At 34.3% G+C, this 13255-nt stretch overlaps 1 long non-coding RNA gene and 1 pseudogene across 1 annotated transcript; one reads left to right on the top strand and one right to left on the bottom strand.

The window, feature by feature from the left end:
* Window positions 3151–6274, top strand: LOC107610816 (annotated as a pseudogene).
* LOC107613842 lies at window positions 8012–11724 on the bottom strand. Its single transcript, XR_001614194.2, has 2 exons — window positions 11347–11724; window positions 8012–11017 (listed from the first exon to the last, which is right to left on the bottom strand). It is a non-coding gene; the product is annotated as an uncharacterized LOC107613842 (long non-coding RNA).

The following is a 13255-nucleotide window of genomic DNA, read 5'->3' as shown; positions in this document are numbered from 1 at the left end:
CTATCACAGACTTTCTGGCAAGTTATTTCAGGTTTAGCTTTTTGTTCTCCTTTCTAAGCTTGGACATGACGTTGTTATTGTGTTGGATATTATTCATGGGATAAGATATCTCCAATAAAGCATTAGAAGAAGAATTAGTATCAGTAACCATACTAGTGTTTTCTGATTCACCCTCATTTTCTAAAACCCGAATTGGCGGCAATTTTTTCATTATTCTATTTTTTCTGATCATCTTGCACACTCAATTTTGAGAAACTATCAAGAAACCAAGCAAGTGGAGATTTTTTCTTCGGTTGAGCTGGAATAGAACCATCCCGAAGTTGATTAGGATTGAAGGAAGCTCTCTCTTCAGTTAAACGCCTGCCGACTTATCTGCCTTACACCATTCACTAACTCTATCTTTTTTGATATTGTTTTGGTCAGAATCATCAATAACAAATTGGCAGTTCTTAGATTCATGCCCCAATTTTGCACAATAAGTACAGAACACACCTATACGTTCATAGCGTACTCCAATTTTTAACATTTTCTGATTAGGATCAAGCAATTTTAGTGTATCCCTCACTCTTTTATCACCATTCAGTTCTACTTTAGCCTTCATTATGCGTGTATCTTTGCCTCTAACTTTAAACAGAGCAATATCTTCAATTTGACTAAGTCTCCCTTCTAATTTTTGGCCAACCTCAAGCGTTTTGTATTGTTCAAGCAATCCCCAAAATTGTGCCCATATAGAAAAAAGAGATGTGATTATCCTCCATATTTATTGACTGCTTCCATCTGCGAACGTGAAGAATAAAACTTATGAATAACCAAGGCAAACCCCTCTCAATTTGAGTCACATCAGAGTCATTCTCAAAGAAAAATTGAAACTGGTTCCTGAATTTTTTGACAAGTCTGAATCCTTCTAGTTTATTCCATATTGCATAGAGAACTCCTTCCATGGTACCTACAGAAAAGATCTGATCTGAGAAAACTCTTCCAGACAGGCTCCGTGTACAGGCTTGAATTCTTTCAGAAACATCTTCATAAGCTAAAACGATCAAATCATTCTCCTGATCACCTTCAATTATATGGGGGTTTTGAGTGTCTAATTTGTTGCTCATGGTGTAGAGAAAATCGAAATTGGTATTTGATGATTTCAAAGAGAAAAAAGATATATGGAATGAGTGAATTAGAAAACTGAGTGAATTAAGAGAGAATCCAGCGTAGGAATGAATTGAGAGAGGAAACAAAAATTAGGGAACCAAGTGGGGGTGAATTAGAAACAGAAAAGAAATTAAGAAAGAAAGTAGAAGAAGATGGAAAGACTTTGACGAAGAAAAGACAAAGAAAGGTGTAATCATAGAGGTGGCGTAGTGAAACCTAGCAGAGCGTGGATGAACCCATGGCGCTATATGAGGAGTACGTCAATAGCAATCACTCTTATTTACTTAAAAAATAGACTTTTGTAGACCATTTTTTAAACACAATAGATTAATAGCAATCACCTTTATTTACTTAAAAAATAGAAAGTACATTACTCTTTTATTCTAGACAATAATAAGAGTACAATGTTCAACTGTTTATTTTAAAAAAATTTAATTCATTTTAAAAAAATTGTCTTTAAAATATAAAAGAAATTTATAACTATGATCAATTGTATATAGTCGTCTAAGAAAATGGATAAATTTAATTTGAATGATAGTAAAAATCTTAAATTTTTATTCATTTTTATTCCATTATTCATTTCATTATTCAATCTCATTCTATTATTCATTTCATTTCATGCATAATTGTTACAGAAATAAAGATAATCTCTAATACATAATGGCTGCCACGGATTACACTACCCATTGTTTCCTTACAAACCGCTATAGTCAGTAACGGTTTATGTTGTTTAGCATCTCCTTCAGAAACTGCTATAGTCTCTAGCGGTTTTTGCCCAACTCGCTTTTCCACGTAAACCGCGGCTGCCTCTAGCAAACTACGTTAAGTTTGGAAACTGCTACCCCTGATAGTGATTTATATAGAATAAAAAAGTTGCATACGAGTATGCTCTTTTACAAAGTTGTAATCTGGTAAATATGGATTCTAATTATTTTATTTAGGTAACTTGTCCCAAATATTCAAAGTTTCAAACATAACGTTCAAATAAAAAGAATCAACAAATTTTTAAAAAAGGTGTCATAATCAACGAATTTGATTTATTCATTATCCTATAATAATTTATAATTGACAAATATAAAACTAATTTTATTTAAAAAGTATAAATAAATTCATGCAAAATATCATTTTTTAAATTAACATAAGAATATTGTTAGACTATGAATGATTTTATTTAATATTGTTAGATTAGGAATGATTTTATTTAAAAAGTATTTAAAAATTTAAAATATATAACAACCTAAGCAAATAACTTAGAGTTTATAGTCAAAATCATCCCTAAAAGATATCTCGATCTCTATTTTCGTCTCCGAAAGATAAAATTAATCAAATTCTCCCCCGAAAGATAACCAACCTGGTCGCGTTAGTCCTTTCATTATCTCCTATGCTGAGGTGGCTAACGCTCACTGATTTGGCCTGTTAACTGCCAGTGTGACACTCGCTTGGTGTACATTCTTATTGCTGATAAAATAAGTTTATTAGATCAATTCAAATCAGTCTCTAAGTCCATGAACCCTAATCCCAAATCCAAAGGAATTGAACCTCACCTCCATAGCAGATTCCATGTTCCCAGGTTGTCCCTGCTGTCGTCCGCGTCATTGCCTATGCCTTCAACGCCGCCATCACCTGCGCATCGATGTCATCTGCATCGTAGCCATCGCCCAAAGTAGAACAAAGTCTATCATCAACACCGCTTCTCACCATAGATTTTGTCATAGTTCTCACGCTTCTGATCCAGTCCTATTTCACCACCACACACGGCAATCCACTCGGTTGTGGCAGTGCTTCCTTTTTCCTCTTCGACACTACTGCTTCATCCCATTGCATCATCTTCGACTCGATATTCCTTCATGTGTCCGTTGTTTCAGCTATTCCCCCAATGCAGATTTATCTCCGAATTCATGGACTCCATGATGCTACTCCTATTGGTTGTCTACTATGTTAATTCTTTGTAAGATTGGCTGAAGTTAATCATCATAGTCCACTCCATGGGTGTTTCTTAAATTAATGCATGCGGACCTTTTGCAGCTTGACACAATCACAGGAGATATTGTTTTTGTCTTACAAGTGAAGGAGCACCTACGATTCAAACAAGAGCATGATGACCTCTATATTGAGCACAATCTCAACTTGACTGAGGCTCTTTATGGCTTCCAGTTTGTTGTCACCTATCTTGATGGGAGACAACTATTGATCAAGTCAAACCTTGGAGAAGTCATCAAACCAGGTACTATCTATAGATAATTTTGGGATTGTGCTTCACTAGAATTTATTCTATGAATGTGTAAATTCCGCAAAAATTAATAAATAATTAGTCAATAAATTAATTATTATTTACAGAAATTAGGAAAATTAATTTTTATAATTTAGAGGAGTAGAAATATTAAAAATAAGAATTTTGACACTAATTTTAAAGAAATTGGCCCAAAAACTGGGCCAACGGGCCGAACTGGTTGGACTGGACCTAAACCAGCCCAAAGCCCAACCCATAAAATATCATACGAAGCCTTCTCTTTAATTTTGACCCAAGAGATGCGTTGAATGAGAGGAGGAGAGCTTCAACGCCAAAACCCTCATCTTAATTTTAATTTCACGTAACTTTCGATCCGAAGGTCCGATTGACGAGCCGTCAGTAGTCACGTGTTCATCTCGGAATTCTCTTTAATTCTATTGGAACAAAGTGGTAAGAAATTGGAATTTTTTCCAGTTCTCTCTCTCCCCAATTTCGTGATTTTAGGGTTTGGATATTGAGGAATTGAATGATTTTGATGGTTTAGGTGAACTCTAGCAGCGGATAATCACTGGATTTTGTCCAATAGATCCGTAGGTAAGGTAAGAAACTATTAAACCCTTGTGAATCATTGACTTAGTGAACTCTATGATGATTATAGTGATATTGTATGAAATAAATTGTGTTCTGGTTAATTTGGAGTTCAATTGGGCGGTTTGGAACAAAATACGAGTAATTAAGTTTGAAAAATTGACGTTTAGAGGCTTGGAGCTTGTGAAATGAGAGATTTTTGAGGTGTTATGAGCTTAGAGGAGAATCGGCAAAGGTATGGTTTTGGTTTTTCGTAGTTAATGCTTAACGTCACGTGAAAACTTAGGCTAGAAGACCTTAAGATAGGAATGAACTGAATGAATTATTGATGGATTGTGAAAATGGTATATGATGCGTGATTTGATTTTGTGAATGGTTTGTTATTAGAATTGGTTGATTTTTTTTTTAGAAAATATTTAATATTGGAATTAGTTTGGTTTTGAAATAATTTGATACTGGAAATGATTTGAATGACTGAGAGGTGTTTAGTTTGGTGGTTGGGATCCTTGAAGGATGGCAAAAGTTCGAGTTTTAGAGGAGGTGCTGCCGAAGTTTTTATGGAAATTGGAGGTTTTGTTTGAAGTGGTTATTTAGAAATATTTGGGTTAAAGAATTTTATGATTTGATTTTGAGTTATTAAGAAAACAATTACGTTTTGAGTTTAATTTATTTAGAAGAGTATGAATTAAGTTTTGAGTATGAATTCTTGATGAATGATGATGATATTGAGACTATTTGTTGACCCTTTGTCGTAAGATGTGACCGGGCAATTTAACTCCCCGGGTTCTCCCATGGGCATGCATATATATATATATATATATATATATATATATATATATATATATATTGAATATTATATTTGAGTTTGGAGTTTGACTCCATGGAATATTATATTATTGAGCTTGGAGTTTGACTCCATGGATATTATTTTTGAGCTTGGGGATGCGCACACAGAGGGACTGTCCAATGGTTAACTACCAGGACATGTCGGGTTGGCTGTATAACCGACAGATGAGACTCATCAGCCATAGGACAGGCATACATCATGTGCATTTGTATGTTTTGCTTGGGTGTGAATTGTTTTGGTTTGCTTAATTGCTTAATTATGCTTATCTGCTACTTGTTCTACTTGCTGTAATTGTATCTCTATCTGTGTTTTCTTTGTTTGATTTGTATGTGTATGCCTATGAGAACCCTCTCTTGGAGGAGGGATGAATGAGGGTTGTTCCACCGGTGATTCGGAGGGTTGAAGGAGACAAAAAGTGAAGTGTTAAGTTAAAGTTAGATTTAGAACTCGAATACTTTAGATAACTTACCTAATTTATGGTTTAGTTGGGTCTTTAAGCTGAAATCTGAGTGTCGGAGTTCTAGGAATGCTTCTGGCTTTTCCGGGGCCTTTTATATTAACTATGTGGGCACCTTTACCATACTGAGAACCTCCGGTTCTCATTCCATATATATTTTATTATTTTTCAGATGCAGATCGAGAGACACCTCGTTGAGCGTCTGGAAACCCTCCTTACAAGTGAAGAACTATCTTTTGGACTGTTATACTTTGTTTTAGGCTATGTATATATGTTTATAGAATCTTCGCATGTATATTTTGTGTTTTGTCCCTCTTAGAGGTTGACTTGGAGATACAGGTGTTTATTTTGTAGTTTGAGTTTTATTTCGGGTTATATATATATATATACTCTGGCCGGCCTTAGTTTCGCAGATTTTCTGTTTATCGTTTTTGTTTAGCTAACTCTTCAAGGCTCCTAGATATGACTTCTTTCAACTATATTTATGTACGTATCTTTTTTTTTAGATACCGTAATACCTTGTCACCTCTACTTTACGACTTAAGCGTAAAGCTCTATGTGATAAAGAATTATAGAATGTAGTTTTGATTAAAAAATAACTTATAAAATCTACAATGTAGGCCAACAAAAAGTCATAAATGATGAGGGAATGCCACATCACAATAGGCCGTTCATGAAGGGTTGTCTTTACATCAAGTTCAATGTGGATTTTCCAGACTCAGGGTTCCTTTTTCCCGACCAATGCCAATTATTAGAGACGATATTACCTCAAAAATTCAATTGACAGATATGGAGCTGGATGAATGTGAGGAGACCACATTACATCATGTCAACATGAAAGATGAGATGAGAAGAAACCAGCAACATCACTACCACGAGGCATATGATGATGATGATGATGATGATAAGCAATTCATGCCTCGAGTGCAATTTGGGATTAGGTTCATGAACTTAGGGACTGATTTAAATTGATGTAAGAAACTTATCTTATCAGCAATAAGAGGGTACACTAAGCGAGTGTCACGTTGGCAGTTAACAGGTCAAGTCAACAAGCCTTAGCCACTTCAGCACATGAGATGACGGAAGGACTAATGCGACTAGATTGGTTATCTTTTGGGGACGAATTTGATTAATTTTATCTTTCGGAGACGAAAATGGAGATCGAGGTATCTTTTAAAGACGATTTTGACTATTAACTCAAATAACTTACAATTTATAAACGGCAGTTTTTTAAATTATCTAGCAATATTAACAATTAAATACCTAACAATCTAAAAAGCGTATTTAAAATTTAAAAAGTAACAACTTAAAAAAATAATAAGTTATAATTAATAAATAAAATTTTAAAATTAATCAACAAATTTGATTTATATTCATTATTATATAACAATTTATAATTGACAAATATAAAACTAACGCAAGAAACTTGTTAGATTAGAAATGATTTATTTATTAAACTAAATAAAGATATCAGTAGAAATTAACGGAAGAAAATTGTTAGATTAGGAATGATTTTATTTAAAAAGTATAAACAAATTTACGCAAGATATCACTTTTTAAATTAACGTAAGAATATTGTTAGATTAGGAATGATTTTATTTAAAAAGTATTTAAAAATTTAAAATTATAACAACCCAATTATTATGTTATTACGTGAAAACTAATCTACACTTAGTTATAAATCATAATAATTATGTGAAGGGATAAGTATTATTTTGGTCCCTAAAGTTTAAGGTGAAAATCAAAATGTCCCCAACGTTATTTTCAATTTAAAATCGTCCCCAACGTTTTATTTGATGTTAAAATCATCCTTTTGAATAAAATATTTTTGTAAATGACCAAAATACCCTTATCCCCAACCTTTCACTCTTCAAGCAGAGAACATGAACCCCCCATATCTGAAAAACAAGTCTTCTCTTTTTCATTTCCTTCTTTCCAGAGGTTCCAGATCTACACGCCACATGAACCCCAAACCCTCTCTATCTCGAGAAACCCACTTCAAGCAGAGAACATGAACACAACTCTCGATCTCTCTCGCTGAACGGCGATCATGAAGGAAAGCATTCGCTAGTCCTCACCGGAACCTCCACTGTGACCCGTGACTCGCGACTGAAGCAACGGTGAAGACGCACTACAAGAAACATTGTTAAAATCGACGGCTTAGCCGTCGATAATATTAAATTTTGACGTCAAAATGAACGGCGGAGGTGGTCGCTATAAAGCTTGTCGATTTTTACTGTCTATAATATGAGTTTGAAAATTTTACATTCTTACTAAAATCGACAGCATTGCCGTCGATATTATTATATAAAATCGACGCCACTTTTGTCAATATTTGATTCAATAAAATCGACAACGTTTTCGTTTATAATATGCTTACTAAAATCGACAAGATTACCGTCGATATTGGATCCAATAAAATCGACACAGTTGCCGTCGATTTTATTATTTAGATAGCGACAACTCTTTTGTCTATATTTAATTTTTCTTGTCTATTTTAAAATTAAAAAGCGACAACCATTCCGTCGATTTTAATAGATATGTTTTAATTATTTTTTCTATTTGAAAAATAGTAAACAATTAATACAAATAAATATAGAAATAAAATTTATATAGAGTATAAATAACAAAACAAATAAACTTTTAAATATAAAAATAAAATTTATAGTAAATATTAGATAATGAGTCTACAAACTTATCAAAATATTAAATAATCTTCTAACATAAAAAACTCAAGACAAGATAAATAACTAAACCTAGGCTTATATTCATTTAAATTGCAATCCACTAATAATACAAAATATTCAACCACTATCTAATACAGAATACTAAACTCAGCTTTTGTGCCCGCACCCACCTTATATTACGAACCACCCAACTATCTAAGTGTTGACTACCTCGAATTCTTGCATGGGTGTCGGGGAATATTTCAGGATCATGTGTGATACTTCCATCAAGAGAAATTTCAATGGGATAGCGCAGGAGGTGGCCACAAGTGCATAATGGTTGTCCTGTATATCTGTTCCAATTGTTTTGAGCAAGCTGATGGACCCTCTTAATACAACCTTCAAGTTCAGGGTTGAGGAAAGTTTCTTCATATATGCCAAGATGCTCGTACCACAAGGACAAGCGAAAGCGATGGATCTGGCCCCTTGCACCATTTTTATTGGTTGCCAAATAGGAGGGTTGATAAGCTCCCATAGCAATTTCAGTGTCTCTTCCACCATTCATTGATCTCTCGTTGATATTAGCAGATCCAATGATTATGTATTCATCATCCATTGCCCAAAAACAAAAGAATAATACTTATCACTTGGTCGTAGCAGGGCATATCAAAATCTATCTTCAATTTCAAACATATATTACAACTTTAAAGTTATTGTGAGATAAAAATAAAATTTAAAGAGAGCTGAGGGCAGATAAAAAGTTGGTCAATGGATATCCTTCTCAACTTCATTTAAAAGATTAGATTATATAAAGAAAATATTCCGAGTTAGTTCCAAACTTACCTATCATCATCTTGGAATGCACATAAATCATAAATCGACCAGCAGTTTGGGCCTTCATGTAATGAGAACCTGATTTTCGTTTTGCTTTTTGCTTTTGTGTTTCTTTTTCAATAAGCCAAAGTGTATGACACAAGAGAAAAGCAGACGCAAATCAAAACCTGCAATAGTGAAAATTAAACAGCAGCACTACCGGTACTTTTAATTTGTTAAAACCCCTTTTGCAGGCAGGCTTGGGTAGAATAGGATTATAGACTCAGCCACCATCTGCATGTTTGGCAGCGTTTTGTGCTCTGTCAAGCAAAGCAGTGACAACTGACATAAAACTAGGATTAGAGGGGATGGAAGCAGATTTTACTCCCAATTTCTTTTCTTATATATAATAAAGCTTCATGTGACATATTCTGATGATGGCAAGTAGCCACAGGAGACAGATACTCATGCAATTTGAAGCAGAGAGACATGGAGTCTAGCGCAGGTTTAGTCACAGAATCTCATCAATGTTATGACTATTTACCAGACAATTCTAAAGACTAAATTGTTAGGAGAGCAGGACTTGAATGTCTTAACATGTTTTGAAACAGCATAGCAGCATATATAGCTCAATGAATAGGTAAATTTTGATAGTATAAATTATGCAGAGAGAGTAAAGAGAGAATACTTACGGTGTTACCGAGACCAATGGAATGATTGTTGAAAGCAGAGGCGAATCAACGGCAACGGTGGTAAGTCTGTTCCCACGTGTAGCGACGGGATCCATGCAAGTTAAGAGAGTATTGAAAGTTCAATATCATAAAAGGCAAAGTCCAGTATACATATAACATGCATGTATGAAATTAACTGTTCTACTAAAAATGTAAAAATATGGTGTCTATTTAATATGCAAAATTGCAAATAACATGGAACAGACTACAATACTAAGGCAACAATGCGGGAGTGGGACATTCAACAATTAACTAGGCCTTATCTCATTCAGTAAGACTGGAAACTTCTACACAAGTCAAATAATGCAATTGAGGAAGATTAAAAATTAAACTATCAATTAAACAATTGATCTGATAACACTCCTCCTTCTTTTTTACATTGATCATGTCAAGGAAAAATGCATAATGCACAGGCATTGCAAAACAACAAGACAATGGTGTAATTTGACCATTACAGATTTCAAAACCTTAGATAAATTACATGAAAAATGTAAAAGCTATTCACTCCTATATCAAACATCCTAAGTGAACTCCATAGAAACCTCACTTGCCTGCTCACCAAATAATGAAGAAATCAGTGATATAATGTGCTCCTCCAATTCCTCTTGGTACTTTTCTTTCTTGTTCTTTTTATTGACAGGAATCTTAACAACAAAGCACACAACCTGAATTTCAGTCCCATGGACCCATATTTTACTAAGGTAAATGCAAGAAAGTCAAGTACTAATAAAGTCACAAATTAAAAATGCTATGGTTCTGCTACAAATGCGTCGATGCAATGTAAAAACTCACATTTTAATATTATTATATCACAACACATGAACATGAATTGTATTTAAAGGAATAAGGCCACCATGCTTCATTAGTATAATAGAATTCTATTATTTCAAATGCAGGTGTAACTTCCTTTGAGATGAGATGAGAAGAGAAAAGAGAAGGTATTTGTATGATGAAAAAGCTGTACAGATATATCCATAGATTAAACAAATTAAAGCATACATCCGAATCTAAAAACTGGGACTTATGGTTATGGACACTAACTCATTATTAGAATCCCACTTAGTTTTCACTCCACCACATTAAAGTACTTTGCTAAAATAAAATTCATACATACAAACGCTATTTAATATATTGCTAACAATTAAAACATATATAATCATTTCAAAAAGAAAAAAAAATTGAAAAATGAAAAGAGTCCTGGAAGCAATGGCAATAGCATGATGATGATGGTGATGGATCATCTCTTGCAGCTTCGAGCCTTTAATAATGTTTCTCTTAAGCCACCAACAATCCATGTCTCTTTAGCAATATCCGATGAAATCCAATCAGCTGCACCCTCGTATCTCATCACCAACAACTTCTTGTTCTTGTTCTTTTTATTGTAATTATCTTGTTCTGTTTTTATTATTCTCTTTTCTTCCTCCATTAACGACTTCAAACTCTGCCCTCTCACCACCTCCACTTTCTCTTTTTCCTTTTTCTTCTTCTTCTTCTTCTTTTTCATTCTCTCCCTTCACCCAACTCTTCGCCGGAGCAGACCTAAAATATTTTGTTTTTCATTTCCGAGTGAAATAACATATTAGACATAAAATCAACTAATCTAAGACAAATTTTGTTTTTTTCAGGTGCTCATACAATTGGAAGAGGTCATTGCTCTCAGTTTCTGACCGATTATATAATTTCAACAATACCAGCCAAGCCGATCCAACTCTCAACAAAACTTATTTAGAAACATTGAAAACTAAATTGCAGCAACGATACCAATAATAATCCCGGTAACATCACGAATTTGGACACAATTAGGTCATAGTTTACACCTGAAATAGGGGATTTCCAATTGAAACTGAAGTTAGCTTTGAAAACGATACCTGGTTCTTGCAAGATCGATTAAGAGAGAACGGAGAAGGACCAAAGTAGGAGGAGCCACGGCGGCAACAGAGAGAAGGAGCGACGGCGGCGCGGCAGCAGTGGAGCGACAGGCGGCGCAAGCAAGAGTAGCGACAGTGGGAGCGACAGCGGCACGGCAGCAACAGAGCGCGACAGCGGCGCGAGCAAACAGAGTGACGGCGGCACAACCGTGACGCCGGCAGAAGAGAATGAGGGTTGTTTCTGAACTTGGTGGCGGATTGGTGAGGATTGCAGAAAAGAAAAGGATAAAATGAGGGTTGGCGAGGAATTTGGGGGAAAATGGTGTTTCTGGACTTGAAGGTGGGAAGTGGGCGCGGGATGGTATTTTTAGCAAATAAAAATCGACGGTATCGTTGTCATTTTAATTTGAAAAAAAGCAACGGTATTTGTGTCTATTTTATTCATTTAATCCACACCATTCATTTGATTTTAGAAAGTAATCTAAATCGTTTAAATTTATCGACGAGAAATTTGTCGATATTTTAAACATAAAAATAGACGTCAAGTCCGTCGATTTTAGAATAAAAGTATTTCCACCTCCTAATTCGTCGACACTATGACGATAGTTAAAGGAGGGTTTAATGCAACATAAAAAAATCGACGGTCAGGCTGTCGATTTTATTAGTTTATTTTTAATTATCTTTCCTTTAAAATATCGACAGCAAGCCGTCGAAAAATATCGACGGAAGAAATAGCCGTCGATTTTTTGCGTCGAAAAATACGTTTTTTCTTGTAGTGATGACAGACAATTGCGACGACTCATGACTACCTGACTCATCCTCGCCAGAACCTCCACCGTCACCGATGAAAGCTTCCTCCCCTCCTTTCCGTTTTCAGTTCCACTCCCGTTCAGTTCTTGCAGACAGATCCGAACCGTTATAACTTCTCCGGGTTGAGTCTCCGCTTCGAGTTGAGGCTCCACAAGAGCTCCGCACAACAGTGATTGGCGCCGATGACTCAACACCGGCAGCAGCATGCATGTCTTCCTCCTTCAGCGACAACGTTGGTTTCATGACTCGTCCTTCTTCAATTAACGTTTGTTGCTCTGTTTTGTTTCCTTTTTTGATTAATTACGTTTTTTATTAGTTGCATCTCTTGTGAATTGAGATATTGCACCGTTATAATTAGAGTGTTTTTGATTAATTACCTTTTTGAAAAAAGTTTTAATGATGCATCCCATTTTTTGTTTTTTTTTTTTAATTAGAGAAGAATTTGGAGATTTTTTATTCTTGTAATTAAATCTGAATTTTGTTAATGGAAGAAGAAGAGAATTTTAGTTCTAAATTTTGTTGATGGTTCTGAATTTGGTTAATAGAAGAAGAAGTAGTTTTGTTAAAGTTTTGATAATGGAAGAAGAAGAGGAAGAGTGAAAGGTTGGGGGGATAAGGGGTATTTTTGTCATTTACAAAAATATTTTATTTAAAAGGATGATTTTAATATCAAATGAAATATTGAGGACGATTTTGATTTTGACCCTAAACTTTAGGGACCAAAATAATACTTATTCCTTGTGTGAATTTATTGGAAAAAGATCCTCTAAAGTGACAATGTTAGTAAAGTGGTAAAGTGATACTTTAATCACCTTTGAATTTGTAACATTTATTATCTGTAAACTCCATTATCTTAGTCCAATGGTAATTAATAGCGTACTTTTTTCTCTAAAGTGACGGGACAACTTTAGAGGAGTCGGATCCGAATTTATTAGCTTAGGAATAAATTTGAATTAAAATAAATTTAAATTAATTTTTTCAAAAATTTTAATTTATAAACAAATAACTTAAAATTTAAAAAATAACAACCTAAGTAAATAATTTAAAATAAAAAAATACTTAAATAAAATAATCTAAAATTTAAAAAATAATAATCTAA

The sequence above is a fragment of the Arachis ipaensis genome, chromosome B08 (genome assembly GCF_000816755.2).
Source record: "Arachis ipaensis cultivar K30076 chromosome B08, Araip1.1, whole genome shotgun sequence".
Lineage (NCBI taxonomy): Eukaryota > Viridiplantae > Streptophyta > Magnoliopsida > Fabales > Fabaceae > Arachis > Arachis ipaensis.
Note: the sequence above shows the minus strand (reverse complement) of the source record. Positions and strands in the feature narration are given on the sequence as shown.